Source organism: Camelus bactrianus, chromosome 6, assembly GCF_048773025.1.
Source record: "Camelus bactrianus isolate YW-2024 breed Bactrian camel chromosome 6, ASM4877302v1, whole genome shotgun sequence".
Lineage (NCBI taxonomy): Eukaryota > Metazoa > Chordata > Mammalia > Artiodactyla > Camelidae > Camelus > Camelus bactrianus.
In genome coordinates, this window is record NC_133544.1 from 36,545,012 (window position 1) to 36,564,701 (window position 19,690).

General features: G+C 38.5%; 1 protein-coding gene and 1 non-coding gene across 3 annotated transcripts in view; both read right to left on the reverse strand.

The window, feature by feature from the left end:
* The window catches only part of DAAM1 (dishevelled associated activator of morphogenesis 1), a 155,686-nt gene that overhangs the window by 127,703 nt on the left and 8,293 nt on the right, over positions 1-19,690 (reverse strand). The window lies entirely within an intron of this gene.
* Positions 17,540-17,615, reverse strand: TRNAG-ACC (transfer RNA glycine (anticodon ACC)). The gene has a single exon. It is a non-coding gene; the product is annotated as a tRNA-Gly (tRNA).

Genomic DNA, 19,690 nt, shown 5'->3' on the forward strand with positions numbered 1-19,690 from the left:
TGTGTTTCATGAGAAAACCATGTAACAAGCCAGTTCATTGTTGAAAACTAGGCAAACTTATTTTCAACAAAGAATATTCAATTTTAGCACCATTAAATGTTAACAAAAATTAAAACAAACAAAAAACCACATTGCGCATGTTTGCTCTAGAGTTAATCAATTGGCGAATTAAAGGTTAAATAGTATAGGTTAATTACTTATAGGTTAAGAATAGGTAGTAAATACAAAACAGAAATAGACTCATAGACATAGAATACAAACTTGTGGTTGCCAAGGGCGGAGAGTGGGAAGGGATAGATGGGATTTCAAAATTGTAGAATAAACAAAATTACACTGTATAGCACAGGGAAATATACACAAGATCTTATGGTAGCTCACAGAGAAAAAAATGTGACAATGAATATATATATGTTCATGTATAACTGAAAAATTGTGCTGAACACTGGAATTTGACACAACATTGTAAAATGATTATAAATCAATAAAAAATGTTAAAAAAAAAAAAAAAAAGAATAGGTAGTAAAGTAAAATATACTGCCGGTGCCTTTCAGGAGCTTAAAATTTAGTTACATCCCATGACACTGGAGACATAACAATTCTCTGACTTCTAGGGATCACCTCAGATCATTCTATCTCCTGCCAGAAGCTTCTGGTAAAACAAAACTCCTAGAGAAGAGAAGCCTTAAAACTGGGGTCAAATGCTTAAAATCAAGAAAGGAACCAAAGACAGGACCTTTCATTGTGGTTCAGTGATCAGCAACAGATGCCACTGTGGAAAACCTGTTCACAAAACAAAAAAACCACATCCATAGCAGGAACCACCCTTGGGTCCACAGTCTACAGCTAGTCCCCAGGCAAGGTCAGTGTATACATCTGGGGCAAGATGTCGGACCACAGTTAAGAAGGAGTAAAGGCATGGCTATGCGGTACCGCAGTCCCTGAGGCAAAGGAGTGGGCACCCAAGGAATACAAGAAAGGCAGGATCCTGAGAGGAAGAAGCCAGAGTAAGTAAGGGCTGAATGCATCAGAAAGCATGATGGCCAAGTTCATGTCCAAACCAAACCTTCTATGTTTATATGCTCATGAACACATAGAAGACATTGGCACCAAGTCTTAGCCAGATCTAAGATCCAGTTCTAGGGAACACAAATTCCAATTTCCCAGTCTTTAGTCTGCGTTTTACTCTTATACAAACCTACTGTGGACTAAAAAGAAGCCAACAGCCAGCCAACCTTCCGTGAGGTCAGATGTGTTCTACCTCTGTGCTGTCCAAGAGTAGCCATCAGCCAAATGTGCCTAACGAGGGTCCGAAGTGTGGCCGGTGTAACTGTGTTCTTTCTAATGGTGCCTACATCAAAATTCTAACTAAATTCCTCTCCAAATTTAGGCCAAGTGTGTGATGCTGAGGAGGAATTTCACACACTCTACCACCACCCAATCACCAGCCCCTCTTCAGAACCTTTGCATGCAGGTGAGGTTGTATGGTTTTTTTTTTTTAATAATCGCTTCCTGCAGGCTGGAAAAACTTGCTCCATAGCACTTAGCTCGTCCTTGGCATCACCCACTGGGGAGACCACTGTGGTTCCTGGTCCTTGTACTCTGCTGTCTTCTAGGACAAACAAGAGGACTGTCAATTCTGGTGACAGCACTAAGAAGCGGCTTTACGTTCTCTCCTTCTTGAAGGATCACTCATTCTGTGTTCTTTTGTTGTGTTTCACACCTGCTTATAAACAGCCACACATGGCCGGTCGCTACCTTACTGCACAGCACAGTTTTACTTAGAAGAATCCAATCGCAGACTTCCCCTCATAACTCCAGGTACAGGCCAAATGCGTATAATCAGAAGCCCATCAAAAGTGAAAATGTCACAAAGAGAAAAAAGGACATATTCTGTGGATAAGCTGCAATGCAGATAAACCCACTCATAGTATTGAGGATGAAGGTAGCTGTACGAAGTGTTATGGTGACTGACGCTTGATCAATCCTTACTGCCTTAGAAACTGGTCACACACACAGGGAGCTGGTTCTGAGGCCTGGTATGTCACACAGGCTGCCTTTCTGGGTCCACTGTGGTCAGTAACAAAGAAGGCACATACACAAATTAGGAAGAGCCAGTTTTCTACCTGCTACCTGCATGAGAAGCAGCCTTTTAAAAGACGTTTCTCTTTCTTCCAGGATCAGGTCAAACACAATGCCAGATAAACAAATGCATATCAAAGGGCTATTCTAAAAAATATTTTAACTGCTAGAAACTCCTATTTTGGGGAGTACAGAACGGCATTATGAACTCTGAACCTGGTCAAAGCACTGGCTGGGCCAAAAACAAGTAAAAAGAAATATATGTGTATTGTATGTATTTAGAACTCAACTCTTTATAGCTCCAATGGAAGTCATTAAGCCAGGTACATTTATTATAGAAATTACACAATGGGCCAGCCAATAGAAAATGTATCGACTGCTACTCTAAAATTAAAGTATTTTAATGCTTCATGGTGATATGAAACTGACCCTTGCAATGATTGTACTTAAAATTTTTTTTGCCTAATCTATGACGTATAGGCTTAATAAAATGGGTAAACAATTTGCATAGGTGTGGTAAATAGACAGCTGTCCAAAAACCACACACCCACACACACAGATACATACATATCCCCAACCACATTTTTAATGGAAGCGAGATACCAATTCAACAGAGGTAACACAGGACATTGAAAGAATGCACCTGAATGGGCAGTTTTTAATGGAGAGGGGAAAGGAATGTGGGCTCCTCTCCTGACCTATGTAAGGCATTTAAGGGAGAGACTCTGGGAAGTCAAAGGAGGTATGACTAGACAGTGCTCAACGAGGAGAGGCCGGCTAAGACAGGCCTGGAGAGGCCCTAGGGACTGACACAACCTGTGTGAAGTGAGTCCCGCCCACGAGGAGAGTGACAGAGGCTCACACTGAGTGTGCTAACAAAAATCTGGCGAAAATCCACTCTTGCAACCATCATTCAAAAAGTTCTGCTCTGCAAGAAGATAATTGGGGGGGGGGTCATTATTTGCTCCAGCCTTGGGGCCCCCCTCTCATTTCCTATTTCTGGTAACTTGAATAAAAAAATATATATATCCTTTTCTGGAAAAAAAAATAGGGGGAACATGAGAAAGGTGGTCACAAGAAGCAAGCCTTTATAACTTCTCTGTTATAGCGTGGTTTCAGCCAGCAAAATAATCTGGTTGCCTTTTGCCAATATATGACCAGAAGTCACCAACAGTGGCCAGAATACAGTGGGAGTGGTCAGATCTACACACTAGAACTAAGAAAGGACATTTCTTGGTGTTCCTTTCCCTGCCTGCTCCCCAAGTCAGCCACACGGGCAAAGAAGCTACAATGTTGTCTTCGGCCGGTGTACTGGGCCATTTCCAAGCTCTCCGGACTTGCCTGCTCACTACCATGGAGGACTGAAAGGCCCAGCTATCCTGAGCTCAGGGAAAATGCAAACACCACCAGCTGGTGCAGGCCTGTAACAAACCCGGGAGGCTGCAGCCTCAGAAAGCATGTTCTGCAGTGGTCTTGCCAACGGCCTGTGCCAGCTGACCAGCATCCAGTCACCGCTTCTTTTCTGACTGAACAAACCTTGATTCAGCTCTTAGGTTACACTCTGGTGGAGAACAGCACAGAGGAAGCACCAAGAGAATGATTTTAGAGAAACTACTCCAGGCAGAGACCAAGCACACGTTCCCGCAGAATTGTGAATAACTCAGGCGTCCTTTACATTTGTTTGAACCTTCCATGTCTAGCTGAGGAAAAGACATATTTCTTTTCTGTCCTCGGGGAGAATAAAAGCTGGAAAGTAAAATTCCTGGTAATGTCATATCCAGTCAAACAGGAAGGTCTGTAGGCTCTGGGCTGAAAGGTTTCCAGAGCTACACTCAGCCAATCTGAAAATAATTCATTTGATTTTCATTTGTTTCATTTCCTCCAAAGTTACCATTCAAGCTCCCTACTTCCACACCCACCAAGACAAGAAGAAATAGTCAAACACAACAAAAACACAGTGTTTAAAAAACACCTCAGTTGTGGAAAACTGAGACCTTCATTCACTGCTGGTGGGAATATAAAATGGTGCAGCCACTTTGGAAAACAGTTTGGCAGGTCCTCAAAATGTTAAGCACAGAATCTCCGTATGACCCAGCAATGCCATACTTAGGTATTTCCTCAAGAGAACTGAAAATATATGTTCACACAAAAACTTGTACATGACTGCTGCACCACTCATAATAACCACAAAATGGAAACAACCACAATGTCCATGAATAAACAAAATGTGGTATATCCATAAAATGGAATATTATTTGGCAACAAAAAGAATTAAGTACTGATATATGCTATAACATGGATAAACTTTTTTTTTAATGGTTCACTTTTTATTGAAGTAGTCAGTTTACAATGTTGTGTCTGTTTCTGGTGTACAGCATAATGCTTCTGTCATACATATATTCCTTTTCATATTCTTTTTCATTATAGGGTACTACATGATATTGAATATGGTTCCCTGTGTATACAAAAGAAACTTGCTGTCTATCCATTTTTGTGAGGAATCCTCTTGTATTTCCAAAGTAAGATATATTCTGCCAAAGCTCAGTAGGTGTTCTGTGAGAACTGTTTGGTCTGTAGGTGTAATTTTTGGTGTATTCATGGGAGAGGATAAGTATGTGTCTTGCTACTCCACCATGTTGGCAATCCATGCCCTGACATGGATGAACTCTTGAAAATATTATACTAAATGAAAGAACCAGTCACCAAAGACCACATATTTTATGACACTATTTATATTAAATGTCCAGAATAGGCCAATCCATACAGGCAGAAAACAGATAAATAGTTGCCTGGGATGGAGATGGGGGTGGGGGGAGGATGGGGTACACAGATGATGGCCAGTGCCTATGGAGTTCCTTGGTGGAAAGCAGAAAACGTTCTAGGAGTAGACTGTGGTGATGGTTACACAACTCTACAGATACACAATGAATTGTGGGGAAAAAAACCAATTAACTATACTCTAAATTAGGTGATTTACATGTATGAAATACAGCTCAGTAGAGCTGAGGAAAGAAGAAAGGAAGGAAGGAGGGAGGAGAGAGGGAGGAAGGAGGGAATGAAAGATATAAGACCTGAAGTGTCTCACCTGGAATGGTAATTCTTCTCAGGATATTTTTCTTTTAACTTTTTAACCTTGCCATAACCTTACACTCATAAGAAATCGCAAAATCAATCAATCAATCAATCAAAGAAGAAGTACAGAAAAGTCCCCTGCTTCCCCAGTGGGTAGTATCTTACATAACTATGAAATATTATCAAAACCAGAAAATTGATATTGACACATTACCATTAACACGACTACAGATCTTACTCAGATTTCTAGGGATGCCTTTAAGAAACAGCTCCTGGGTAATAACCCTTGAGGTTGCATTCCTACTTTTACCTGAAATAGAAGTCACTCTAGTTGTGACCACAGCAAGCTAATCAATAATCCTGGTAACACAGACATGTGCGGTGGACATTTTAACAACACCCCAGTTCCCAATCGGCCTTGAGAAGAAAATCAAGTGACCATTAGTGGAACTACTTCCACCAAAGCACCTTAACTTTGTATATACTTTGGGGGCCGTTCACACTCAGCACGTTACTCATCAAGCTTTTCCCCTGGAAGGGAACCTGCTGAGTCTCCAGCAGGTTGGTGATGAGCTATGATAACTAAAGCTCTTGCACAAAGTCCTCCCCTAGGTGGTTAATAATCTTGCAATTTGCCACCCTCAATTTATTCTGGAAGAAAAAAGACTTGTTAAAGGGCTAACAGATGAGGGGGAAATACCTCTTGTTAAAGACAGCAGGTAGTTTCAGTTTTCGGACGGAAAACTCTCTTACGGTATTTTTTCTTTCTTTCTTTTATTTCCTAACCCTGGGCATTTCTGCTTTTAAGTAAAAAGTGATCTGGTCCAGAGAAAGTCATTTCAGTTTCTCAGCATCAGATCTGTTAAAATATATGGTAAAAATGGAGGTTGAAACTGTCGACTGAAGTGAAATGGTTGCTCTGCCGCAGTTAGCACAAAAGCATCTCTGCCCGGGAGATGAACTTGCCCAGGAGGGCGAGGAAGCAAGCGGCCCGTCAGGGGTCTGCCTGGGCCCCACAGACCTGGAAGAATCTAATCAGAAACATTTAGCACCCCGCACCCAGGTATGGAGCCGGGATCCACACAGCACCCTCTGCAAACTGTCACTAGACCCCTGTTCCAACTATTCAGAATCACCCACAGCCCCACATGGGCAAGGGAAACTGAGGTAAGCAAGTCCTAAACATCACAGCGAGCTTTAGAGGGACATCTGGCTTCAAGCTAACATCCCAGGCCAAAAAAACAAGGCAGCTCAGACCAGGTGTGTTCAGTATCAAATCTGGCTGATGTCTTGACGGCATGTCGATTTCATAATGACAATAGGGGACCAATGCAGAGAAATGAGCCCTGAGGTTGTCTCTTGATAGATAGCAAAATCTAGGAACGAGACCAGAGACTGCTTAGGCAGTAGTTAAAATCAGGACAAAGTAAAGCATGCTACAAACACAGCACAGGGGAAAAGAGAAAGGAAACTGTCTTCTGCCCATAGCATCACTCATTACTATTTTAAAATAAAATTAGGCTTAAAAAACAGGCTTCACCATCCCTCCACCCATACCAAAATAGTGACAGAAGCCCACACCCAAACAAGACAAACATTTACAAATACGTACACCACATAACCTTTTATTCAAGGATGGAAATAGACTTGAGTCCCCTGGTATTACAGTGTAAACAGTTTTTCCTCCCATATAAGTACGTGCTGGACTCTAAGCCATGGTGTCAGCTTACATCCTCCACTGTCCTATGGACAGCAGCTTGGGTAAGGGGACAGGGGACAAGGAGTGGCCTGCAAGTTGGACAACAGTGGTCTTTATCCTGGCTACCCTTATTAGTGTTAACTAATAGGGTAACCCCCAAACACTGTGTAAAATGGGAAAGTAGGATTATTAATGGCTTTCAATTTTTTTTTAAAGCCATGAAACCCTTTATCTAAATGAAATCTCATGGAGAAGCCCAGTATGTAGGAGAATTTGAAGTAGACAGGCTGGTCAACGCTGGACAGGGTGTGGGGCACAAGGGGGGTCTCCCCGAGGCACCTCCTGGAACTGGGATTTCACAGCACATAGAATAGAAACCACTGATGAGATCCCTTAAAACAAAAACTTGCTCCTACTTTAAAAACTTAACCTAAAACCAAGAAAAAAAAAGTAGTATAGAAAAACAGTTTCTGATGCCTGACTCTTGGTGGATGGGAATGGGGGGGCTGAGTAAAGGTGTTACAAGGAGTCTTTCATTCATAAGCATGTAAACATTGCAAAGATATGTGTCCATTTTCCCAAATGAATTTATGTAGCATGATAAATAAAACTGAAATTCATTTCAAGTGTTACTGAATTCATGGTCATGTGGGAATCTATAATTTTTTCTAATTAAAAAGTAATCATCACAGAGGGAACCACTGCTAAAGAGAAAGCAACAATATTCCACTTGAATAAAATGATGTAAGTAAATCTCCTTAAAAAAAAAAAAACTTACAGCAGCCTTTTTTATTTTAAAGATTCTACTACCTACAAAGTCACACCAGTTAGATTCCCTTGTCTGTTAGCTGTGGCTATTAGAATGTCGCTTTGTGATGGATTCTGAAGCCATGTCCAGGCTGGGTAGGAAAGAAATGTCACATTCAATTAGCATTAGATTAAACATTGTCCGCCCGGAATGTGGCAGGATACGAAGTGGGGGAAGGGACATGTGTATCTGACATCTAGGGCTGTGTCAGAGAACCATCTAGGATGTGATGGCAGTGGAGACCTGAGTTCTAACTCCGATTCTGTCATTACACTCAATTTATTACTAGGCAAATTACACATCCCAGGTTTCAATTTTGCCAGATCCAAAAAGCAGTCAACCTGACTTCTGATACAGAATACTCAGGGTCAACTCAGTCAGTAACTGTTAACACTCTTTTAGAAGCCACTGCAGACAAAACTGTCACAGAACCTGTGGTCTCATCCAAACCTTTCCATTTTATATGTGAGGAAACTGAAACCCAAGAGACCAAAGTGACACAAGTAGATGGCAGGCTGAAATATCCACATTCCCCCACTGGAGAGTTTTCTGTATCGTGAACCATAACATGCAGTCTGAAACACTGACTTAATTACCTGTATTAGTTCTCTGTAGGACAACTGATCATGTAAAGGCTTTCTGTTTGATATTATTAAAAATTTTTCTCCCTTCAAAAAAGTTCATGCCTCTCAACTAGATGAGCGTACTAAGTAAGTTATAGAATTATTGCTATAATATGGACCTATACATTGTCACTTTTAAGCCTAGGTATCAAAACTGTTTCTTCAGTAGAACAAAACAAGATAAATAATACCTCTGACAAATCTCAGTAAACTCAAACCAAGTAACAGTTGCCAATCTCCGTAGAAAATTAACGATCTTATCTCTTACAAACTGTCAAAGTTTGACCCACTTAGGACCAGCCCTTTTGAAAAATGAAACCTGCATAAAGAAAGTTACAAAATGTGAGTCCATCACTCATATAGTTCACCTAAAACTTTTATAAGAATTAACAGGGAATGGCTGAATCAGAACATAACAGGGGAGTCTTTTACATTTTTAAGTCAATTTTTTGTAAATTCATAAAATAATTTGGAACTCCTTACCATTAACGAGAAGAGTATGTTTGAATAATTTTAGCCTTGAACTTTACCAGTCACAGAAAGACTTCAAAATCTGTTTCATATTAAAGATATTTCACAAGATTTTGCCATTGCAAATCAAGAAAACATAAAAATTTAAGATAAAACATCTCATGGTCCATTTTACTTTAGAGGTGTCATTTGTCCAGAGAATGTGTGTGTGAAGTGTCTGATTTCTTTACTCAGAAAGGCATATGGTACTCTTGGAAATGCTGTTCCATCAGTCCATTTTATAATGAAACAAACTACTTGCGGTTTGGATGGTGCCTAGGAACTAAGAGATCAGCTGGAGAGAAATGTCCATTCTTCCAGGCTAGGAAGACAGGAATTGATGTTTCAGGGAGGAGAGTGCAAAAGTGACCTCTCCCCTGGATCTTAGTCCTTACTCCAGAGAATCCTTTCCTAACCACCCCTACACCACTGGGTCCCATCTACTTGCCAACTCTTGCCAGCAGAAAGCTCCACAGAATGTCTTGTGCATTTTGTTTGTTACTTCTTGAATGAGGACAGCCAGCCACAGCGCCTCAAAGGAGAGTTCCAGAAAAAAAAAAATGTGAACAGAACCATGAAAATTTTGAATAAGTGGTCTTCTCTAAAATGTGCTAGGAAACACTGTATTCTATTCTATTATGGGTTGCCATAACTATCTAAAATTAGATTCAAAACAGGAACCTCTCTCAATGCTTGGAAGAGGATTCTTTTTTTCTGTTTAAATTAGAATAAACCTAAAGTACTTACCATAGGAGAAGAGCCACATCCCGACAATACTGACTTATGATACCCTGACATGAAGCCAATCAGCCTGCGATGGGCACAGCATTACTGTAATATTGGGTGCTGTGGGGCAGTGCTTTAAATATTTTAGCTAAGCATCTGAGTATCTGTTTTGTGACACCGTTTATAAACAAAAAGAACTGGGTATAACATTTCTTTTATCACATAAACCATTCTAATATAAACTTCTACCTCTCTCCTCATAATATTTGGATTATTTCATTGTTCTAAATCCCATTCTTCCAAACATTTTCAGCCCAATGGAAAAACTACATATCATCTCTCTGTTCTCTCTGCCTTTCAAAAAAGCCTTCTCTGTAGCAGTCTCACTATCAGCAGAAAAACTAATTACAGTAAGAAACCACTGAGGCAAACTCCAGGAAATGTAAACTGGCCATAAATGGCAGGAGCTGACATAACGTTTCCCTCAAGATGAGGAAAGGGCTTGTTAACATAATTAATTATGCATATCTGCAGCCCAGAGACCCTTAATCACAGAGAAATACTTTAGGTCCTTTAAAACCTGCAGATCTCATATGTTTTCTGCAAAAGGGCTCCACGATTATTTACCACGTTTGTGAAAAGCCCTGGTAGCTTCATATCTGCATTGCTAATTAATCTCTTTTATGATCTGTTCAAAACATTGAGATATAGATAGATAAATGGGCAAACAGACTATCTGAGAAAGGAAAAATACAACTGGCCTTGAGAAAAAAGTTCTATATAACAGATTTTTAAAACGCAAATTAAAGTACAATGTGGTAACTTTTGTCAGTTGTTCAATCACAGGTACTTGTAATAATATTTGCAGCACAGATGTGGATGAAATGAAAGATGTTTTAATACCCTGATTCGGTGTCACCTGGAAAAAAAAAACCTTTCTTGAGGACAATTTGGCAGTATTTAACAAAAAACTTTAAAATTATATACCTTTTGACCCAGTTATTTTATTTCCAAGAAATACATCCTAAGAAAATAATCTGAAAAAGATGGTCATAATAGTTTTTAATGGAAAAATATTAGGAAAATGATTATCCTATACACCACATAAAATGGAAATAAATGCTAACATCTAAAAAATGTATTAAGAGTTTTAATACCCTCATAGCCATTAGGATGGCTACTATCAAAAACAATCTGGAAAGAAACAAATATTGACAAAGCTGTGCACTTTTGATGGTGGGAATATGAAATAGAGCTACTAAGGAAAAAGAGTATGGCAGCTTCTCAAAATATTAAAACTAGAACTATCATATGATCCAGGCAGGCTCTGGGTATATCCCACCTCCAGGTATATATCCAAAAAAAAAAAAAAAAGAAAGAAAAAAGAAAGCATGGTCTCAAAGGAATATTTGCACACCAATGTTCATAGCAGCATTATTCACAATAGCCAAAAGTTGGAAATGACCCAAATGTCCATCAATGAGTGAATGGATAAACAAAATGTGGTCTCTAGATACAATGGAGCACTATGCAGCTTTAAAAAGGAAGGAAATCTTGTCACATGCTACAAAAAACAATGAATGAATCTTGAGGTTCATACGCTAAGTGAAATAAGCCAGCCATAAAAGGACAAATACTTTATAAGTCCACTTAAATGAGGCATCTAAAGTAGTTGAACTCACAGATAAAGAGAGAATGATGGATACCAGGGGCTAGGGGGAGAGGGCAAAGGGGAGGTGTTTAATTGGTACAGAGTTTCAGTCCTGCAAGATGAAAAAGGTTCTGGAGATCTGGTTCACAAAAATGTAAATATACCAAACACTACTAAATTGTCCACTTAAAAAATGGTTAAGATGGCAAATTTTATGATATGTGTTTTCTACCAAAATAAAAAAAGTGTTTTAATAATATGAAAAATGCTTTGACAACATTTAGTTGAGGGAAGAATGCAAGAGTACAAATAATACATGATTTATTTTTAAGCCTTCATAAAGATATTTTCCCATGATGTTAATATTGTTTGCCTCTTCTGTAAGATTTTTTTCTATTTCTTTATACTTTCCTATTTATTTTTTCATACAGTAACTTGTATTAATTTTACAATTAAAAAATAAAATAAGTTTCTGATTTAACAGTTTTAGAACAGCCTTGAGAATTCCCCACACAGGGCAGGACAACATTTGTCAAAGAAGGGACTACTGTTAGGAAGAAAAACCAAGATTTAGAAATGGTCAAAAAAGATTACTGGGTATCTTTTCAGTGAAGTGCTATTTGTGGTCTAGCAGGTCGTCCAGGGATTAGATTTGACTTTTTTTATTCCTTCTAACTAGGCCAGTGGTTCTCAAAGGGTGGTTGGGAGAGCCCTGGAAAAGTCTCAGATCTCATTAGGTAGGGTGTTTACAAGTTCAAAACTATTTTCATGATAATATTAAGATGTTATTTGCTGTTTTTTCTCTCATTCTCTCAATAGGTGTACAGTGTAATTTTCCAAAAGTTCCAATATTCATGATGAAATCATCAGGCAGGTAACATGCAACAGCTTTCATTACTGATTTTTTTAAATGAAAAACTTGAGTCTTAAAGTTTCTCAATTCTGAATGCCAATATGATTAACATATTAAACAAACAAATTTCATTGGCGTCTCTGATATTTAATAGGATCAAAGTGTCCTGAAACGAAAAAGTTTCAGAACATGCTGGGCAGACTCATAGCTCTGTAGGAGTAGGAATTAACTTGTTAAAAAACACACAGCAATGTAATGAATGGTTTTTACCTATAACAAAAGCAAATGGATTTTTCCTGGTAGAGATCCAGTAGATTTATATACATGTAGAAAAAAAGACATTACATTTTATAGCCCTTCAGGGTATTAACCAGTTTTATATCTACTACCAAATTTATTTTAGCATTTCTAATTGTGGATGGATGGGTGGATAGACAAACAGACATATATATGTCATTCAAATTCTCCTTTGAACTGGTCTTGACATCTTACCAGTTCCTTCACTAATTAATAAGCTAAATAAAAATTGTTGACATGTTTGTTTTATAATTTTGAGAACCTTCTTTTTAAACTCTGAAAATAATTCTTTAGCATCAACTATCTACAAACAGATCAGTTTGTATATTACAGGTCATAAGATTAATAAAGACAGAGAGCTTAATAATTAATAACCTTCTAAAACAGAAAACACCAGGCACAGATGGATTCACTGGTGAATTCCACCAAATATTTAAGGAAAAAATTACACCAACTATTTACAATCTCTTTCAGAGGATAAAAGCAGAAGGAATACTTCCTAACTCATTCTGTGAGGCCAGTGTTACACTAATAGCAAAACCAGACAAAGATATTACAAGAAAACTACAGACCAGTGTCACTCATGAACACAGACATAAAAATCCTCAACAAAATATTAGCAAATTGAATCCAACATGTAAAAGGATTACACACCAAAATGAAGTGGTATTTACCCCAGGTAAGCAAATCACAGAATCATATCAATAGATGTAGAAAAAGTATTTGACAAAATCCAACACCCATTCATGATAAAAACTTTCAGTTAACTAGGAACAGAAGAAAACTTTCCCAGCTTGATAAAGACTACAAAAAAACAGTCTGCAAGATACAAAGTTAATAATAAAAGTCAACTGCTTTCTTACTTACCAACAATGAATGAGTGGAATGTGAAATTAAAAACACAATACTATTTACGTTAGCACCATAAAAATGAAATACATAGGTATAAACCTAACAAAACACATACAAGATTCTTATAGGGAAACTAAAATACTCTGATGAACTAAATTAGAAAAAAACTAAATAAGTGGAAAATATTCCATGTTCATGGATAAGACTCCAATATTGTCAAGATGTCAGTTCTTCCCAATTTGCCACATCCATTTGTTTACATTCTGTATCCCCTATGCTGTTATTATGTTCCTAATGAAGCTTTTCTCAACCCAGTACTATTTTTCCCCTCCAAAACAAAATTTAAATTAGACAGCCTCTTCTACTTTCCTTCAATGGCAGTCATATAAAATTGTTCTCCAAAAACAATGTTACGTGTTGCATTTTTAAAAATAGCATTTTCCAGTGATGAGTATTTAAAATATACATCATCTTCTTTGAGGATAAAGGGCATGTCTTTGGAGAACCTACAGATATGAACTAACTAGCAAAACTCTATTATAGAAAAGCAATTATTTCATGATTTTCACAATTTAAAAAAGCTGGTTATTTTGAAAAACTCAAAACTGAAATATCTTCCCCCTTAAAAAAGTCTTTTCTTCTATGGAAGCTAAAACCCTATTTAACGAAACCACTTTGGCTGAAGGACTAAACAGATCCAAGTATCACTTAATGAATCCAGATGTATCTTTTTCATAAGAATTTAAACTGCACTAATTCACTCACTTTAAGTATATAACACTTACACTGCTCTCAATAGGAATCTGAAAAATCTAATATGCTTGCTCTACTCCCAAATATACCTCTAAATGTCTATACACATATGGATTCTAGTAAGTTATATCTATACATTCTATTTACCAAATAAGTTTTTCTACCTCTAGTGACCAGATAGGTTCATGGCATCAATTATTTTCATCTTAACTAATTTAAAGGAAACAGAGATGTTGTACCATAAGGTCCAGACTATAGGAAATGCTATAGGATAAATACCCCAGTTCCTTTCACAAGTAAGTTGCAAGGAAAAATACTACATGGGATTGAGAGAGGCTTAAGGGACATTTTTAAAAACTGCAATATATGAACCTTATCGGAATGCTGAGCTGCACAAACTTTTTACAAAATCAACTGTAAATCTGAAAATTGATGAAATGTTTGGTAATTTTAAAGAAATAATATAAATTATTTTAGGTATGATAACAGCATTTTAGTTACGTTTTTAAAGAGAGTCCTGATTTTATTTGGACATATACTAATTCTTAAAATATTTACAGATGAGATTATCAAGTGTCTGGAATTTAAAATCATCCCAGAGCTGGAGGTGGAAAAGAAAGATCAGTCATGAACTGATAAATGGTGAAGCCGTAGGTATATGGACGAGTCTCATATTAGCTATATTAGTCATTCTATGTGTTTGTGAATGTGTGTACGAAATTTTAATGATAAAACTTTTTAAAATCTTCATTTTCACTCTACTTGAAACAAGAAAAGTAGGAATGGAAAGCAATAAATCTGAAGGGAAGACATTTTAAAAAGACATAGGGGTTTCCTGAATCATCTTTGTGAAGTGTCATCCATTTTTGGATTTTGGATTTTTACTTTAATAACCATCAGCAGTATACTGGCATAATTCCTGTTATCTGGTGTGACAGGAAGAACTTTAAATGACACCCCATAACCTTTTGAGGGTGAGTGGAACCTATGAATATGATGAGATATCACTCTCATGTGATTATGTTACAGTATATGGTCAAAGGGAGATCATCCTGGGTGGGCCTTACCTAATCAGGTGAGATCTTAAAACTCAGCCTTTTCTCTGGCTGACTGCAGAAAAGAAATGATAGAGATGTGCCCTAGCTAACCTAGGAGAAACCAAACATCCATATGTAAACTTCCAACGTGGGCCATGTGGCATGTAATGTGGGTGGCCCCTAGGAGCTAAAAGCTACCCCTGGCCAACAGGCAGCAGCTCTTAGTTCTGCAGTCACAAGGAAATAAATTCTGCCAACAACCAGTGAGCGTGAAGGAATCCCCTGAGACCCAGATGAGAACTGTAGCCTTGACTGACATATGAGTTTTACCCTGGTGAGACCCTGAGCAGAGAACCTAGCCATTGCATGCCCAGACTTCTGACTTGGTGGAGTTTTAAGCCACTAAATTTGTAATAATTCATTATGCAGCAATAAAACTAATACATCTGGGAAAGCATCTTATACCTGAATAGTACTGCAGTACCTCAAAGTCTATCTCTACACATGAGTTTATGATCCCAGTGGCACCAAGTGAGTACCTAAATATGCAGCAATTTAACTTTTAATGCAGTATTTCTCAAAGGATCATGAATCCAAATTTGAGAAACCTTGAGCTACGTAATCCCTTATAAATGAAATATTCTTTACTCAACACGCACAGCTTTACAGGCAAGATTACATACTTGAGTGCTTTTTACAGTGTGAAGGCTTCTAAGGCAGAAAAATCCTGCAAAATAATCAAATGGAACAAGTTTAAAGCAAAGTATGGATAAGCCAAATGTATCACCAAAATCTTAGCTTATCATCACAGCAGGTATACAATAGTGCAAAGTTTTCCCAGCCCATAATTAGGAGTTATGAGAATATGAGCCAGATTCAATTACAACAAAAAATTTCATTACAACAAAGTTTCCCATGGATCAGGTGGTCCATAAATATTAAGGCATTATCACAACTATTTCTTTGTCCATGTATTGCTTCCTATAACTGATGCTGTGAACATTCCTTTGAAAACATGGACATGATCCAAATAAGCAAAACATGAAATTACTTGCCAGTGAAAGCAAAGAATCTTTCGTTGGGGAGAGTCTTCACCTATTGCACAACATAATTTGTTTATTTCAGAAGCTGAAGACAAAGGATGACCTCAAATTTATTTAGTAAAACAAGAGTTCTATATTCCAAAGGGAAAAACCTGAGGTTTAAAACAGCATTCTAAAATGTTGACACCCTGTATCAAAACATATTTACCTGCCAAACGAATAAATGAATGAATGATGCTTTAAGGTGTCACTTTCATAGTTTATAAGACAGTCCATAAAATGCTCGGTATAATATTTTCCCCTAAAACTTAGCTATTCATTTGTGTCTGCTATGCTTGATAGAAATTTGGATCTAATCTGAAACTCTAAGTAAAATCCAAACAAAAGGAGCCATTTTATTGTATTTTTCATCTTTGGTAGTTGTAACTCTGGGACTTTGAAGTCCTCCATGATGGCCCATGGCATAGGCTAAGGAGGGAAACTTGCAACAAACAAGTCTACCTCATGTTTATGAAGCCAGAGAAGAATCTGATGGGAAACTCACTGAGTTAAACCTAGCTGTGAAATATCTAGATCCTACCTAGAATCTAGACTTTTCTAGAATAGAAGCTAGTAAGAGCTTTTACTACCCTTCTCCCAGCCACTTTAATCTCAAAGGCACTCATGGTATTGGCCATTTGTGATTGGGTTTCTGTTTCCTTTCCTTTTAAACAATAAGTTTATACAAAAAATCAGTCCTCCCAGGAAAGCATTTTGAAAAGGAAAGGATAATTTCCACAAATTTTGCAGTAAAGTCTGCCAAAATATAATAAAGCTTCAAGGTTATTATAAGCATTAGGGTCCAGGTACCAGGTAATGCACACTATACCATATGTAAAAGATCTATCCTTTTTACAAATTCAAAATTCTAGAAAAGTGACAAAATATTCACACCAAAACAGATACAAAAAAACTGAAAATGAAGTTGTGTATTTAACCATCCGGCCCAGCACACATCTGCAGCTATAACCACGTTTCCCAAACACCAGGATCCTGTGCTCTTCCCACTGGTTTTCAGTACTGGTTAAACATCAGAATTACCTGGGGAGCTTCAAGAATTCTGAAGATTGGGTCCCCAGTCTACTGAATCAGAGCCCCTAAGCATCTCCTTTTAAAAGTACCATAGAGAATTCTGATGCCCATCCAGGAGACAGAACCAACAGCATTTAGGAAGAAGCATGGATTCCTTCCGAAGTCCCGCCTACCCATGAGAAGAGACTCTGGTTTTTGTCTTAACTCAAACTGTGTGCTTCCCTAAGCATTAGCTTTGCTTAGTTGCTCGTGGATTGAGCTTGGGTAAGTTAATTAAAACTTCTCAACATTCTCCCTCTATATGCTGAAACACTTACGGACGTTTTTCAAGAGGCAAGGCAAGTTTGATTGTTGTCAAAGCCCAAGTTGTTGTTTTCTTTAAATTTTTTTACATTTTAAAAATTTAAAATTTTTAAAATTAAATTTTACTTGTAAAAATTTTATTCTATTTATTTATTTTTTTAATGGAGGTACTGGAGATTGAACCCAGGACCTCATGCATGGTAAGCATGTGCTCTACCACTGAGCTATACTCATCTCCACAAAGCCCACGTTTTTGAGTCACATTTAAAAGACAATCTTTTTTGAGACAAGAAAAAAAAAAAGGAACATCAGTCTGCTGCTAATCCTTTTTAGAGCTCTTCCCTCACTGCTGATTTTGAGGTAAACTGTCATTTTTAAAAGCTGATGGCCCCATTTTTTTTTTCTCCAAAAAAAGTATCTTGGCCCTTGACAATAATGACAGAGATGACCTTTTCTTTCCCCAAAGCCGCATCTTCCTTGTCCACAGATAGTTTTACTGACCTACCAACACAGGCCATGGGCTTCAAAGCTGTTTACCTACTAGCTCTGGTGGGCTTGCCCTGACCCAGCATCAAGTGTCTCAGTGTCTCCCTGTTGTGATCAAGGACATGTCCTTAAATTGTGGACTGGCCTCCCGGGCTGTGGTCATGGAAGAATGGAGAAGTGACCCCAAAGGGTCTAATCCACTGACCTTTACTTTGCTCTAACCAACTACCCAAATAAATAAAAAACAGCAGGGTAGCTCAGCTTCCCAGATGAACTCCTCTTTATCCCTAAATATCCAAGCCTGGTCCAATGTCTGAAGTTCCCAGGCCATCCAAAATCTGTCAGCTGGCTCTCAGCTGGGCCAGACTTTGCCCCCCTGGGGGACATTTGGCAATGGCTGGAGACATTTTTGGTTGTCACAACGGGGGGCAAGGTTGCTGCTGGGATCTAATGTGGAGGGACCAGGGATGCTGTGAACACCCTACAGTGCACAGCACAGCCTCCTCCACAGAGATGATCCCATCTGAGATGCCAACAGTGCTGGGACTGAGAAACCCTGGATTGGGTAGGTTTGCCAGCCCACGGCTGGATAAACATTTGAAGAGACTCTTATTGCAATTTAATTTAGATTAAAATGGGGATTGAAAACTCAAATGCCTTCAAGGGCCAAGGAGGTAAAGAAATATCACACAAAGTGGCTGTGCATGAGGCACTAGGGTGTGGTGAGGTCAGGGACAAATCAGAGTGTAAAAGCTGGCTAAAATCATTCCATTTTTAAAAATAACACTGCACTGGCCAAATAAAACATGGTATCTGGCTACATCCATCCTGTGTGCCAATGGTAGTAATCAACTTCTGGTTCAAGGAGATTATCAATTGAAACAACTGGATGGTCACCCAAAGACACTGTCTAGCATCATTCCTCATGTTCTATAGGACTTTCTGAGCCCCAGGACTAGGGAAGGCGACTAGAAGATGTTCAGTTAAGGAGAACAGCCTAGAGATCAGATCTTGAGAGTTTAGAGCCAGCCATAGAACAGAGTCTAGAGCAGGGGCCAACGTTGGAAACTCTGAAGGTGAGTTCCCCCTCACTGATCTCCCTTGTAGGGAAACCCAGTGGACATTACATCAACATTACACAATACCATATAAGTGAGGTCATTATTTTAAGATGAAACTGTTCTCATAAAATCTTTAAATTTTCACATTATTTCACAGATGAGGAAACAGAGGCCCAGGAAGTTTAAAAGAACTGCCAAGATTACCCAAATCTGAACCTAAAATCAACTGGTGTTTCTTTTCCCTCTGTGCCACTGCCAAGCAGCAACCAAAAGGCGAAGGGGCTGCATTCAAGGTGTCAAACATCCATTTCTACACTCTCCAACCACATCAAGAAGTTATACGTAGATGTTGAATTTAAACCTACTCAGCATTCCCCTTTCCGTATCAGAAAAGTTATTAACCCATTTTCCTCAATTCGTTGTTTTATAGTCTCTTTTCCATATAACAGAAACATTGTAAGCAGGTTAAATGCCTCTAGCCCTCCTTCAGATCGAGCTGGAGAGAGGAAAGCCAAGTCAGCAAACGAGCACAAGGAGAAGGAAGCAACAATCTGAACATCCCCGCATGGACACATGCTTTCTGTTGGAGGAATTCCTGACCTGAGGAGACAGTATAAACAAAGGCAATCCAGAGGGAAACAAACGATAAGATAAGTGAAACCCAATAGCTCCCTCTCCTCCCCTCCACCTACTTCCCCCAACTTGCTCCATCAGAAAAACAATCTGAGCCTGGGAGAATGAACACGTAGGCCATCCCCTCTCGGCT